Consider the following 14,145-nt stretch of genomic DNA (forward strand, 5'->3'; position numbering starts at 1 on the left):
TCATTCTCATGTCAAACTGTATAACATGCATGTGCACAATGTGATTTGTGATATGAGGGATTTTAATCTGCACAGTATATAGGTATGTGTTTCATACAATAGTTATGTGTACATGTCAGTGATGGAGAAAATGTGTTCTTTAAGTGACACTATGGTCACACAATTTACTTTAGCCTGATGTAGGCACAGAACCTGCTTTCTGAGCTAAAAGTATTGTGATGGCTATAGTGTCCATTTACTGAAAACTCTACATGTGGCTTGTGGCCGTGTTACTCTGAGACATGTTAGTATTGCACTATTCTACCTCATATCATGAATTGCATTGTGTTAAGTAGCATTAATGTGAAATATAATTGTAGATGTTTTTGTTAGTAGGCCAAATACCATGCTCCTCATTGTGTACATGAATGTGTGACATTAAAGGATGTTATATCTCAAATACATATCATACTGGTGTGTGGGATGTTACTCACCAGCATGATGTGCTGTGGTTGCAACCCCTGAGTCATGAGCCCCTGGAAGTCCACGGACTGCTGTGATACTCGGGGACCTGTGTATCATCTCCTGCCAGGTGTTGTATTCTGTGTCCAGGGGTGGACCACCGCCTGTTCCCCTCTGGTGCATGGCTTCCTGCCCCATCTTTTCTTTCACCCGCCTCTTACAGTCATTCCACCTTTTTTTAAGGCCCTCAACAGTCCTCCTCTGCGGGGCCACACTGTTGACGGCAACCTCTACCGCCAACCATGCCGTTTTACGCCTTCAGGCATCGCCTTTGCCCTTCTCCTGGCCAAAGAGGGCACTGTGGTTGTCCATGATGGCCTGGACTAGGGCAACATTCTCATTGAATGAGAAGTTAGGACATCTCATCCTCTCATCCTCTGTGGACACCTGGCTTCCTCCCTGCGATGTCCCTGGTGTGGGTTCATCCCTATCCTCTCCCTCCATCCCCTTCTGTCCCCATGTGCACCCTCTGTCCCTCTCCTTGATGTGCCTGGTCTCTGGGGCTCTCGGGCATCTCCCCTCCCATCATCCCTTCTAGCTCTCCCTCTCCCCACCCCACTTACTCCCTGACGGGGACCCCGCTGCTCCTCCCCTCCTCTACAATACTCCTCTCCCTACCACTCCTCTCCCCTCCCCCCTACCTTTCCCTGCCATCCTCACACTACACACACTCACACTCACTCCCAGTTCAATCACACACATTCACAACCAAACACTCAGCCTATCACACTGTAAAATTGAAATAAAATGTGTGAGGTGTTAGAAAAAAAAAGTGTTGTGTATTTTGTATATGTATGTATGCAAAATGTGTGCAATATGTAAAAATATGTATAAGTGTACAAGCTTAACCAACCAACAATGTGACCTAGCTAACTCCTCTGTTTGCGCCTCTCTCTCTACTCTGACTAATCCTCCACTCCACTGTATTGTGCTGTAGCTCAATGAACCATCCAAACACACTGAAGAAAATGGCGGCTACGCATGGGTTTATATATGACTTTTGAATAGCGTAATTACGTGGCGCATTTTTAGATGGAGTCGCGGGTGATTTTTACGAGTGTTAGCCTAATTTGCATAAAACTACTCTTTATTGAGACTTTACGTGGACAAAATACAGGCGTAAGTTACTTGCGACAAATAAAATGTGTATTTGTGCACTTTTCGGAAGAACGTCAGTTTGTCCTCCTTACGCCACTTTAGCATCTGACGGCGCAGTATATGTAATACCCCGATGTGCGAGGTGAAATTACGGACGGCGCGGGTTCCCTCGCTTGCGCCGAAAACTACGCCGTATATCGGATCGCGCCCTAGGTTTTCAGGTATTACAGAGAAAAAATATAAATAGACTGTAATAAAACAAATGAAAAAAAAACAAGGTTCCACCGAGATTTGAACTCGGATCGCTGGATTCAAAGTCCAGAGTGCTAACCATTACACCATGGAACCATATGAGTATAGCAAATAATGCTGATTTAAATTACAAAACAACCTATAATTAGTGTTTTCTAGGTCTTATATTAGTCACATATAAGTCACAGCTATTATCTACTTACTATGACAAACTGAAGAATATTTTCAAACTTTTTTATGTTATTTTGGTCACATCATGCATCTATCACACGGATAAAAAAATTTTTAAGAAAAACAATTACTAGTTTATGCATATTATGTGATTGTCTATGTAGAACGTAGATCATAGGAAAGAAAAAACAATATAGTAAACAATTAAATACAATCTACACATATACAATAGAATAGCATTGTAAAAAACAAGTGACGTAATCTAAAGTGTAAATATCTGATATCTTGTACTCAGAGATTACCACAATACTGGGCTAGATTACAAGTGGTGCTCTAACTTTTGCTTTCACTTGCACGCTAACTGCGCTAAAAGTAACCTTTTAACGTAGGCAGGTTAGTGCTCGTATTACAATTTAAAGTAAGAAGTTAGCGTGAGAGGGAAAATCTAATGCACAGTAACTTCAGGACTTTGGATATTGCAACCGCATTAACTTCTTCTCCCCTAGAATTCAATGGGATGCGCATTAGGCTAACAGTGCTAAAGCCGAAGGTAGTTATGAATACTTCACATTCCAATATTCTTTACACAGAAGAAAATGTTCTTTTTATTTTTTTATATATATATATTTCCAAAAGGCAGACACTCTCACATAGTGGTCAGCCACCAGGGTGTCCATCTTGAAACAATTGTATAAATCTGAAATAATCCCCAAAATAGGCAGAAATGGGAAGCGGCACTCACTGGATTTGTAATTCAAAGAAAAAAAAATTTATTTCACAAACTTTCCTGTTAATAGGAGAGTTTGTGAAATAAAAAGTTTTTTTCTTAGAATTACAAATCCAGTGAGTGCCTCTTCCCATTTCTGCCTATTTTGGGGATTCTTTTGGATATATATATATATATATATATATATATATATATATATATATATATATATATATATATATACTCCAAAGAAATAACTTGCACCGATTTCTTCAATAAGGATGTTACCACTTTATTTATCCTTATTGAAGAAACTGGGTGCAAATTATTTCTTTGGAATATGTTTGGAGACTCTGCACCGGCCATTGTTACCTTACAGGGAGTGCTAAGGTTGTGTAAGATATATATATATATATAAATATATATATATATATATATATATATATATATACACACACACACACACACACACACAGTATATATATATATATATATATATAAACTATTTTTTGTAAAATATATATCTACACCTGTACCTATATATCTATATGAATACATACAGGTATAGCTATAGCAAAAGAGAGGGGGGAGAGAGAGCAAAAGAGAGGGGGGGAGAGAGAGCAAAAGAGAGGGGGGAGAGAGCAAAAAAGAGAGGGGGGAGAGAGCGCAAAAGAGAGGGGGAGAGAGAGAGCACAAAAGAGAGGGGGGAGAGAGAGAGGGAGAGAGAGAGAGAGGGGAGAGAGAGAGGGGGAGAGAGAGAGAGGAGGAGGGAGGGAGAGAGGAGGGGAGAGAGAGGAGAGGGGGGGAGAGAGAGAGAGAGGAGAGGAGAGAGAGAGGAGGGGAGAGAGGAGAGGAGGGGAGAGAGAGAGGAGAGGGGGGAGAGAGAGGAGGGGGGAGAGAGAGCGCAAAAGAGAGGGGGGGAGAGAGAGCGCAAAAGAGGGGGGAGAGAGAGAGCTCAAAAGAGAGGGGGAGAGAGAGGGGGGAGAGAGCGCAAAAGAGATGGGGGAGAGAGAGAGCGCAAAAGAGATGGGGGGGAGAGAGAGCACAAAAGAGATGGGGAGAGAGAGAGCACAAAAGAGAGGGGGAGAGAGAAAGCGCAAAAGAGAGGGAGAGAGAGAAAGAGCGCAAAAGAGAGGGGGAGAGAGAAAGAGCGCAAAAGAGAGGGGGAGAGAGAGAGCACAAAAGAGAGGGGGGAGAGAGAGAGTGCAAAAGAGTGGGGGGAGAGAGAGAGTGCAAAAGAGAGGGGGGGAGAGAAAGCTCAAAAGAGAGGGGAGAGAGAGAAAGAGCACAAAAGAGATGGGGGAGAGAGCACAAAAGAGAGGGGGAGAGAGAAAGCTCAAAAGAGAGGGGAGAGAGAGAAAGAGCTCAAAAGAGAGGGGGAGAGAAAGAGCAAAAGATAGGGGGGAGAGAGAGAGAGCAAAAGAGAGGGGGAGGGAGAGAGCGCAAAGGGTGGGACCGCTGTACTGCAAAAAATGGCCCGTGTGAACGGGCTTTAGGACTAGTATAAAAATAAAAATAAAATTTTCTTCTATGTGGAGTACATTGGAATGCAAAGTATTTATAATCAAAACACAATAAAGCACATTAAAAATTATTAAAATTGATTAAAATTATATGTCAAGCTTTAAGATATGTAACTGGAAAGGGCTCAAAAGTGTATACATGTATATATGAATATATACGTGTGTTTATGTGTATATTTGTATAAATTTAACCCTTAAAATACATTTTATTAATATTTGTATGATTTTTTTTATCAGAAGGCGTATATATGTGTGTAATAATTTATTTTAATGTTTTGTGATGTGTTTTGTGCAACTATTTTTTTTAACCCTTACAAGCTATGGGCCTGATCCGATATGCAGTGTTGCCCGCAAAAGCCGGCGACACCAGATTTTGCGCAATTTTGGTATCACATATACGGCGTAGCATACAAGTTACGCGTGTATATTTCACCCTTCGACCGTATTTTTTTTACCCATAGACTAACATAGAACTACGCGCAATTTGGTATCCAATATACAGCAAAAGGACTTACGCGTGCAGAATTCAGAAAATCTACTCCATTCTCTTCTTGCCACAAATTGCAGGCGCAGGAACCCTTGCACTGAGTAAAAAACCAACATAACTCCCTGGAAGCCTTAACAAACACATACATTTAAGCAGCATCTCAAGGTTAAAGGGACAGTATACTATTATATTGCTTTTAAAGGTTTATTTGTGTATTTGAAATAGTTTCAAGCCACAACATAATCAAATGGATTGAGCTTGTAGGTACTTTATCACATTGTGGACATATACTTACTTATTTACTTTAAATTGGATTACCTTCATCTCTTTAGAACCCACTGGAGTGTAATTTATTCTAATGCTAACACAGCTTGGCACTGATGCCAAAATATATGAAAAGGCAGTTAAGTCCAAAACCTTCTTTTAAATAGGGCATGTTATTTCAAACTACTTTCAGATTTAATTAGAACACTTGCTTTGTTCTCTTGGTATTCTTAGTTGAAAGCAAAACCTAGGATGGCTCATATGATCATTTCTAACACCCTCTTGAAGGCTGCCTCTTTGCAATTGTGTCAAACCAATCACAGATACCTCAACCTCTCACCTGCAGACTTAAAACACTTGATAATGCCAACCCTATCAGTAACATCACTACTATATATACCAATGTGTCAATTTATATTGGATGGGAGATACATTGATTTACATCTTACAAATGAATATTACTATATGTACCCTTCAGAAACAACAATAGTGGATGTGAGTTATAGTACAAGAATATGTCATAAACATAATATTACCTTTTTTTGGGCCATTTCCACACAGGCCTTATTATATGTTTTAACAATATTAGTGTACTAATGACAATTATATGGTAAATAACAGAGGACAAGATTTATGGTGAACTATAAGAATATTTATTTATTTTTTGGCTTCTTGGATGAGAGAGCTGAGGTGGCTGTAGTGGATTGCCTTGTTCTCCTGGTTTGAGAGGATTCTTCAGTTTCTGCTGGTGTGCTGGTCACAGATGATAGGCTGGAGGCAGTGTCCTGCTGGTGTGTAAAGTGCTCAACCAACACACCCAAGAGTTGATTTTGTTCCCGCCATCTATTGTCCATCTGCATCTGCATATCAGACAGAATTCTCATCATCTGCGACTGGTTTTGTACAATTCCATTTAATGATGCTGCCGTGTCCCTCTGCAGCTCTATGCTACGCTTAAGTAACCTCTCTTGGCTCCTGTGAAACCTCTGTTGGCCTCTTTGTCTGCTCTCGCAGCTTGTTATGAGCCTTCTCTGGAGTGAAATGTATTCCTCACCCAGGGGAGAATACAGTGCATCCACAAGCTCTTCTGCAGCAGGGCTTCTAGGTGCTTGAGGTGCAGGTCCAGCTGCATCTGCTGGTGCTGGTGGGACATCTTCAGCTGCATCTGCTGGTGCTGGTGGGACATCTTCAGCAGCATCTGCTGGTGCTTGAGTAATTCCAGCTATATGCTCATCTGCAGATGGTGGAGCTCTCCCACGGGAAGAGGATGGTGGAGCTCTACCAAGGGAAGAGGATGGTGGAGCTCTCCCAAGGGAAGAGGATGGTGGAGCTCTCAGGGTGGATTGGTAGTCCCATTGATGACCAGTGTGTGACCACTCAGCCTGTCCAGTTTGCACTTCTTGTGACATACCTTGTGTGTAAAATCCATGATTGACCTGATATTGTGTTTGTGGGGGTGGGGGGTAAAGACATGGACCTTTTGTGGCATCACTTCCGGGTCCTCTACTGAAGCCATCCAACCCTGCTCATGCCTGGGAGCATAATGTTCACGTTGTTGCCTGAAGACTGGTGGAGGTGGCTGCATGCATGCCTGTGACTGGTGGTGGTGGTGGTGGAGGTGGCTGCATGCCTGTGACTGGTGGTGGTGGTGGAGGTGGCAGTATGCCTGTTTGCATCCTGGTGACAGGAGGTTCTGTGGAGCAGTCAAATGATGAGAGGGATTAGTACAGTCATATATATGTCAATGTGGGCATACAATGTACATTGATACATGCTAGGGCCTATACTCATTCTCATGTCAAACTCTATAACAAGCATGTGCACAATGTGATTTGTGATATGTGAGATTTTAATCTGCACAGTATACAGGTATGTGTTTCATACAATAGTTATGTGTACATGTCAATGATGGAAAATATGTGTTCTTTAAGTGACACTATGGTCACACAATTTACTTTAGCCTGATGTAGGCACAGAACCTGCTTTCTGAGCTAAAAGTATTGTGATGGCTATAGTGTCCATGTACTGAAAACTCTACATGTGGCTTGTGGCCCGTGTTACTCTGAGACATGTTAGTATTGCACTATTCTACCTCATATCATGAATTGCATTGTGTTAAGTAGCATTAATGTGAAATATAATTGTAGATGTTTTTGTTAGTAGGGCAAATACCATGCTCCTCATTGTGTACATGAATGTGTGACATTAAAGGATGTTATATCTCAAATACATATAATACTGGTGTGTGGGATGTTACTCACCAGCATGAGGTGCTGTGGTTGCAGCTCCTGAGTCATGAGCCCCTGGAAGTCCACGGACTGCTGTGATACTCAGGGAGCTGCGTATCATCTCCTGCCAGGTGTTGTATTTGCCTTTGCCCTTCTCCTGGCCAAAGAGGGCACTGTGGTTATCCATGATGGCCTGGACTAGCGCAACATTCTCATCGAATGAGAAGTTTGGGCATCTCATGCGCTCATCCTCTGTGGCCACCTGGCTTGCTCCCTGGGATGTCCCTGGTGTGGGTTCCTCCCTATCCTCTCCCTCCTCCCCCCTTCTGTCCCCATGTGCACCCTCTGTCCCTCTTCTAAGTGTGCCTGGTCTCTGGGCATCTCCCCTCCCATCATCCCTTCTAACTCTCCCTCTCCCCACTCCACTTACTCCCTGACGGGGACCCCGCTGCTCCTCCTGTCCACTACAATACTCCTCTCCCTGCAACTCCACTCCCATCCTCCCCTCCGCCCTACTTCTCCCTGACATCCTCACACTACACACACTCACACACTCACACTCACTCCCAGTTCAATCACACACAATCACAACCAAACACTCAGCCTATCACACTGTAAAATTGAAATAAAATGTGTGAGGTGTTAGAAAAAAAAAGTGTTGTGTATTTTGTCTATGTATGTATGTATGCAATATGTGTGCAATATGTAAAAATAAGTGTAAGTAAATGTACAAGCTTACCCAAACAAAAATCTGACTTTACTATTATGCTGCGCCTCTCTCACTACTCTTACTAATCCTAAACTCACTGTAGTGTGCTGTAGCTCAATGAACCATCCAAACACACTGAAGAAAATGGCGGCTACGCATGGGTTTATATATGACTTTTGAATAGCGTAATTACGTTGCGCATTTTTAGATGGAGTCGCGGGTAATTTTTACGAGTGTTAGCCAAATTTGCATAAAAACTACACTTTATTGAGACTTTACATGGACAAAATACTGGCGTAAGTACTTGCGACGACTAAAATGTGTATTTGTGCACTTTTCGGAACAACGCCAGTTTGTCCTACTTACGCCACTTTAGCATCTGATGGTGCCGTATATTGGATACCCCGATGTGCGAGGTGAAATTATAGGCGGCGTAGGTTCCCTCGCTTGCGCCAAAAACTACGCCGTATATCGGATCGCGCCCCATAAGCTTGTGAATGCGTTTGGCTGCTCTTTTTTTCTGGTACTATCTTTTTGTCCTCTCGCCAGTTAAGGAATATGCTGTATAGGTTGAATATATAAAACAAACAACGGTATCTCTCTAAAGATACCCTAATAGGGGGCGCTCTATGTGGATATTAGTGAGAAAGGTATACTAGGTATAGTTCAGAATGGTATTCCTATATAAACATATGTAATATGGATATAGAATAAGAACAATGAGGGGTACAGATATATTCAAATATATAACACAATGGGCATACCCCCCTATAAGTGTAATAAACTACTGTATAAATATATACAACATTCCAAAAAATAAAAATATAAATAAACAGAATACTAAAGTCTCTATTAGAGATAGTCCCAGTGAAGAATCCAAATCTTGAGAGAGGGATAGAATCTGTTAGACAGATATATATATGGAAGTTGTCAGATGTGTAGAAATTTTCAAAAGCAGGCAGCACTCTCCTCACATCAGGATGGTATGACATCTACAGTAAGCAGAGCAAGGGACCGGCTCTGCTTACTGTGGAGGTCTCTGTGGGACATTTGTTGCCTGTCTGGGTCCTGAGTTCTGTGGAGCTTTTCCTGTTGGCAATCTATACCAGCTCTAGGATATTAGAGCCAAAGTGTTCCTGTACACGGTGGAGAGTTCTGCAAGCTGGGTTGCTGTTGATTACCCAGTATGCGCCTAATAGCACTGTCTGAGTGCTTTACCAAAATGTGAGTACCCTGGTGTGGGTGAATATAAGCTGCTTTACCTGCCAAACTGGTACATACAAGTGCCTCTCTTTTTTTCCCCCATCTTCTTTGTAGGTTGAATATATATATACAGTGGCGTATTTATGTTTTGTACTGCCCTAGCCATCAATATTCTGCTGCCCCCCCACAAAAAGGTTTTGAGAGAGAGAGAGAGAGCGCGCGCGCGCGAGAGAGAGAGAGAGAGAGAGAGAGAGAGAGAGAGAGAAAGGAGAGAAAGGAGAGAAAGGAGAGAAAGGAGTGAAATAAGGGAGCAAGGGAGGGAGTTGAGAGAAAGAAGAGAGGCAGGGAAAGAAGGGAGGAAGTTGAGGGAGGGAGGGAGTGAGTTGAGGGAGGAAGGGAGGGAGAAAGGGAAAGAAGGAAGAGAGGAAGGGAGGGAAAGAAGAACACACTTTGAAACAATCACTGCCCTTTACATGAAACAACAAACAGTGATTACCATCATTCAAGTAATTAAACTTTTTAAGTATTCGTTTACTATTTACTCTGTGGATTCATGAATGCAGAGAAAGCTATTAATAGCTAACATACATTAGCGCTGAGAGTTTATGATTAGACATCATATGAATGCAGAGAAAGCTAGCTATTAGTAGCTAACATACATTAGCACTGAGAGTTTATGATTAGACATCACATAAATGCAGAGAAAGCTAGCTATTAGTAACTAACATACATTAGCTCTGAGAGTTTATGATTAGACATCACATAAATGCAGAGAAAGCTAGCTATTAGTAGCTAACATACATTAGCGCTGAGAGTTTATGATTAGACATCACATAAATGCAGAGAAAGCTAGCTATTAGTAACTAACATACATTAGCGCTGAGAGTTTATGATTAGACATCACATAAATGCAGAGAAAGCTAGCTATTAGTAGCTAACATACATTAGCGCTGAGAGTTTATGATTAGACATCACATAAATGCAGAGAAAGCTAGCTATTAGTAACTAACATACATTAGCGCTGAGAGTTTATGATTAGACATCACATAAATGCAGAGAAAGCTAGCTATTAGTAGCTAACATACATTAGCGCTGAGAGTTTATGATTAGACATTGCATAAATGCAGAGAAAGCTAGCTATTAGTAGCTAACATACATTAGCGCTGAGAGTTTATGATTAGACATCACATAAATGCAGAGAAAGCTAGCTATTAGTAACTAACATACATTAGCACTGAGAGTTTATGATTAGACATCACATAAATGCAGAGAAAGCTAGCTATTAGTAACTAACATACATTAGCGCTAAGAGTTTATGATTAGACATCACAAGCTGATCTAAGCACTGCACAGACACATCCAGTCTGTTATTTACTAAGACCTGCAATAAGCACTGCACTCGCAGACCCACCACAGCTGATAAGGGGAGGCAGCATATCGGCACAAGGTATTCTCCTCCAGCCTCACCTTGTAAGCATATCCCTGGGCAAGTTTCTCACCAAGAAGGCTTTAACTGCAAAAATGCCGGCGGCTCTAAATGAAGCAACGGTTTAAAGGAGCACTGCCTGTAAAGAGTGACCTTAATCAGCACACGTGCCTTGTCTTCTCTGTAAAAGCCTGCACTTTATCGCTCACTGTCTGTATGCTGGCTTTTAGAGAGAGGATAGGGCAGATGTGCTGCCCCTCCCAAATCTGCTGCCCTAGGCACCGGCCTTGTTGGCCTAGGCCATAATACGCCCCTGTATATATAAAACTTTAAGACTTTTTTTTCAATACCTCTATATGTTTGCTGAGTGCAGTGTTATTTGTAACATGGCATTCAGTTTAATTTCAGTTTGCATGACTTGGCTTTCACTTTTTAGCTTTTTGGACTTGGGCACAGTCACAGCTGACTGGTTACATAACTGCGAATTATAATATCGCACATTTCAGTTCAGTTAAATTATTTTATGTAGCTTCCTCTCTCTTTGCACTGCAAACAGTTTGCTTTCTTCCCTTTTAATTTATTTGTAAGATATTGGGACCCCCCACAGCAGAAGCTGCTTTGATATACTTTTGGTCTCAAGGTTAACAATTATATAATGCCTGACTCTTAATAGTAGGTTACATTAAATTCTTATTTGAAGCTGCACAATAAACATGTTCTTAAAGGACCATTACAATAGAATTGTTTTATCAACAAGTGAATAATAAAAGTACAATGCACTAGCACTGACTTCAATTTGCCAGTCCCCTTTATCATGTAATGGCCATCAGCCAGTCACAGACTCATACACTGTGACCATTCTCAATAGTTGCTGGTGCCTCAGAAAGTGTGCATATAAAAATACTGTGCATAACTTGATAATGGAAATAAATTAGAAAGGAATTACTGGAAAACAAGGACGCTTAAAAAATATTGACTTATCGCTACACTCCTACTTTTCCTATTAAAGTACTGATTGTATTGTGTTTTGCATATTCCAATATGGAACATATACAAAGAAGGAAAAAACAAACAATATAATAAGATGTCATTTATACCTGTTTTTTGAATATTGTAAAACTTTAATAAAGAAAAAGAAAGAAACCCTCTTCCCACTCTCCTAACATTGAGGTAAGGGAACAATTTAGGCCTGACAAACATTTTAATAAAGGATATCAGACATATGTACAGAGCACATTTAAAGGGACACTGAACCCATTTTTTTTCTTTTGTTATACAGTTAGAGCATGTAATTTTAAGCAACTTTCTAATTTACTCCGATTATCAATTTTTCTTCATTCTCTTGCTATCTTTATTTGAAATAGAAGGCATCTAAGCTTTTTTTTTTGGTTCAGACTCTGGAAAGCACTTTTTTATTGGTGGATGAATTTATCCACGAATCAGCAAGGACAACCCAGGTTGTTCACCAAACATGGGCCGGCATCTAAACTTACATTCTTGCATTTCAAATAAAGATACCAAGAGAATGAAGAAAATTTGATAATAGGCATATATTAGAAAGTTGCTTAAAATTTCATGCTCTATCTGAATCACGAAATAAAAAATTTGGGTTCAATGTCCCTTTATGTTAAAAGAGTTTTTATTTCAATCCATAAGGCAAATACATTTTACATTCATGAGCAATCACATTGTAATCTTTGATCTTACTCAGGTTGTATTCCAAAAGCATAATAAAACAATACAATAATTATAAACGTTGAAACAGTTTTCTGTTTATCCTTTTAGGGTCATGTCTGCAATAGTTGGTGATTAACACAAATAAATACCTTTAATACCCTATCGTTTCTGATGTAACTTACAATCTAGTTGGGATTGTGTCCACTCCATATACTCGGGGTCATACTTTAGGATTATTATTCAAAATTTTAACAAGTTAAACTATAAACTATGTTGATTAACAAAACTGAAAAAAGAAAAAAAAGAAAAAACGAATACAACTATTCTATGTGGTCGTCTTTCATTTTACGGCATCTTATGAACATTTTCATCTGGGTCTCTAAACAAGTAACCTGACTCACATGTCTGTCTATCTGTCCAGCTGTTTTATGCCTACCTATCTTATTCCTATTTCACCTGTTCCTTGAGGCACTATTTAAGCTCCAATAATACCAGATCTTCTGGAACTGGTCTGCAGTACCCTGAATCCTTGAGGCTCCCTCTGACATTGTATAAACATCTTGGATCTTATCCCTTACCTCCTTCCATGTAGGGGCTCCCTCCTTCCAGTACCGAGCTATGCAAACTCTAGTTATTGAACACATAATTTTAATAAATTTATTAATTGGTGGTATAAACCTCGGATACCCTCCATTCAGAAGTGCCTGGAACATGGTCAAAGTTATATTTTCTTCCAGTAATTGGCTCAGTAACTCATTTAACCTGTTCCACGTGGGTCTGATTAACCTGCATTCCCACCACATATGCTTATATGAGCCCCTCTCTCCACAACCTCTATAACATAGCTTGGTTTTGTTATTGGAGAAATGGGATGTATGTAACGGGGTCAAGTACCATCTAAATGTGGTTTTGATGGCATTTTCCCTAAGATCAGCACTTATTAAGCCTCTACAGGATTCATGGAAAATCTGGCACCATTCCTCTTCCGGGAGTGTAATTCCCAGGTCCTCTTCCCATTTTAAGACTATGTTGGGCTTAGGTTTATGTTTGCCTTCCTGAATATCAATATAGAGTTTGGATATCATATGTTTTTCCCTATCTGTCGACTTGCAAGCCTTTTCGAGATTTGTATTTGGTTGTCGTTTATAATGTTTAATGTATTTAGTTAGGGCTGATGTTATCTGTAAATATATGTACCAGTGTAATTTATCTGGTTGTAGGATTTCTTGTAGCTGATTGAAAGTGACTAAACGACCGCTTATCATAAAGTCTGCTACTCTATAAAGCCCCTTGTTTATCCATTTACCTATCTGTCTCTGTGTTTCTTTGGGTAGAAGGTATCTCAAGGGTTTAACCCACGTATGTGGAGGCAAGAGGTCTTGGGTCTTTGTGAGAGAATTCCATAGGGATATTGTGTCTGAAATGATGGGAGTCCCACTACGGTCCTGTCTTGGTCTCTGTCCAGAGTCCCATAGTATACTATCTGAGTTGTCCTGGCCAAATAGTTCTTTCTCTATTATTGTCCAGACCACATTATGTGTCTGCTTGCTTAAAAGAGAGGCTTGAGATATCCTTGAAGCTCGGTAATAATCCGTTAAATTTGGCACCCCAACTCCTCCCAATTGTCTGTGTTGGGCCAGGACATGTGATGCTATTCTCGCCCCTCTTTCTCCTCGTAAAAAGGAGTGGAGGTCGGATTGTAATTTCTGCAGATCCAGGGGGGGTATAATAATAGGTAGTGCCCTGAACAAGTACAGCAACCTGGGGAATACATTCATTTTAATAATTGACAGACGGCCATACCATGAAAAATTGCCCTTTTTCCACTTTTTTAGATCTTGTCTAATAATTTTATATAATGGGATATAATTGAGTTTATATAATTTATCCATTGAGTCTG

The 14,145-nt window shown here is 40.5% G+C and overlaps 1 non-coding gene across 1 annotated transcript; it reads right to left on the reverse strand.

The window, feature by feature from the left end:
• Nucleotides 1–1,875: 1,875 nt before the first annotated feature.
• TRNAQ-UUG (transfer RNA glutamine (anticodon UUG)) lies at nt 1,876–1,947 on the reverse strand. The gene has a single exon. It is a non-coding gene; the product is annotated as a tRNA-Gln (tRNA).
• Between the last annotated feature and the right edge of the window lie 12,198 nt (nt 1,948–14,145).

This window comes from Bombina bombina, chromosome 2 (assembly GCF_027579735.1).
Source record: "Bombina bombina isolate aBomBom1 chromosome 2, aBomBom1.pri, whole genome shotgun sequence".
Lineage (NCBI taxonomy): Eukaryota > Metazoa > Chordata > Amphibia > Anura > Bombinatoridae > Bombina > Bombina bombina.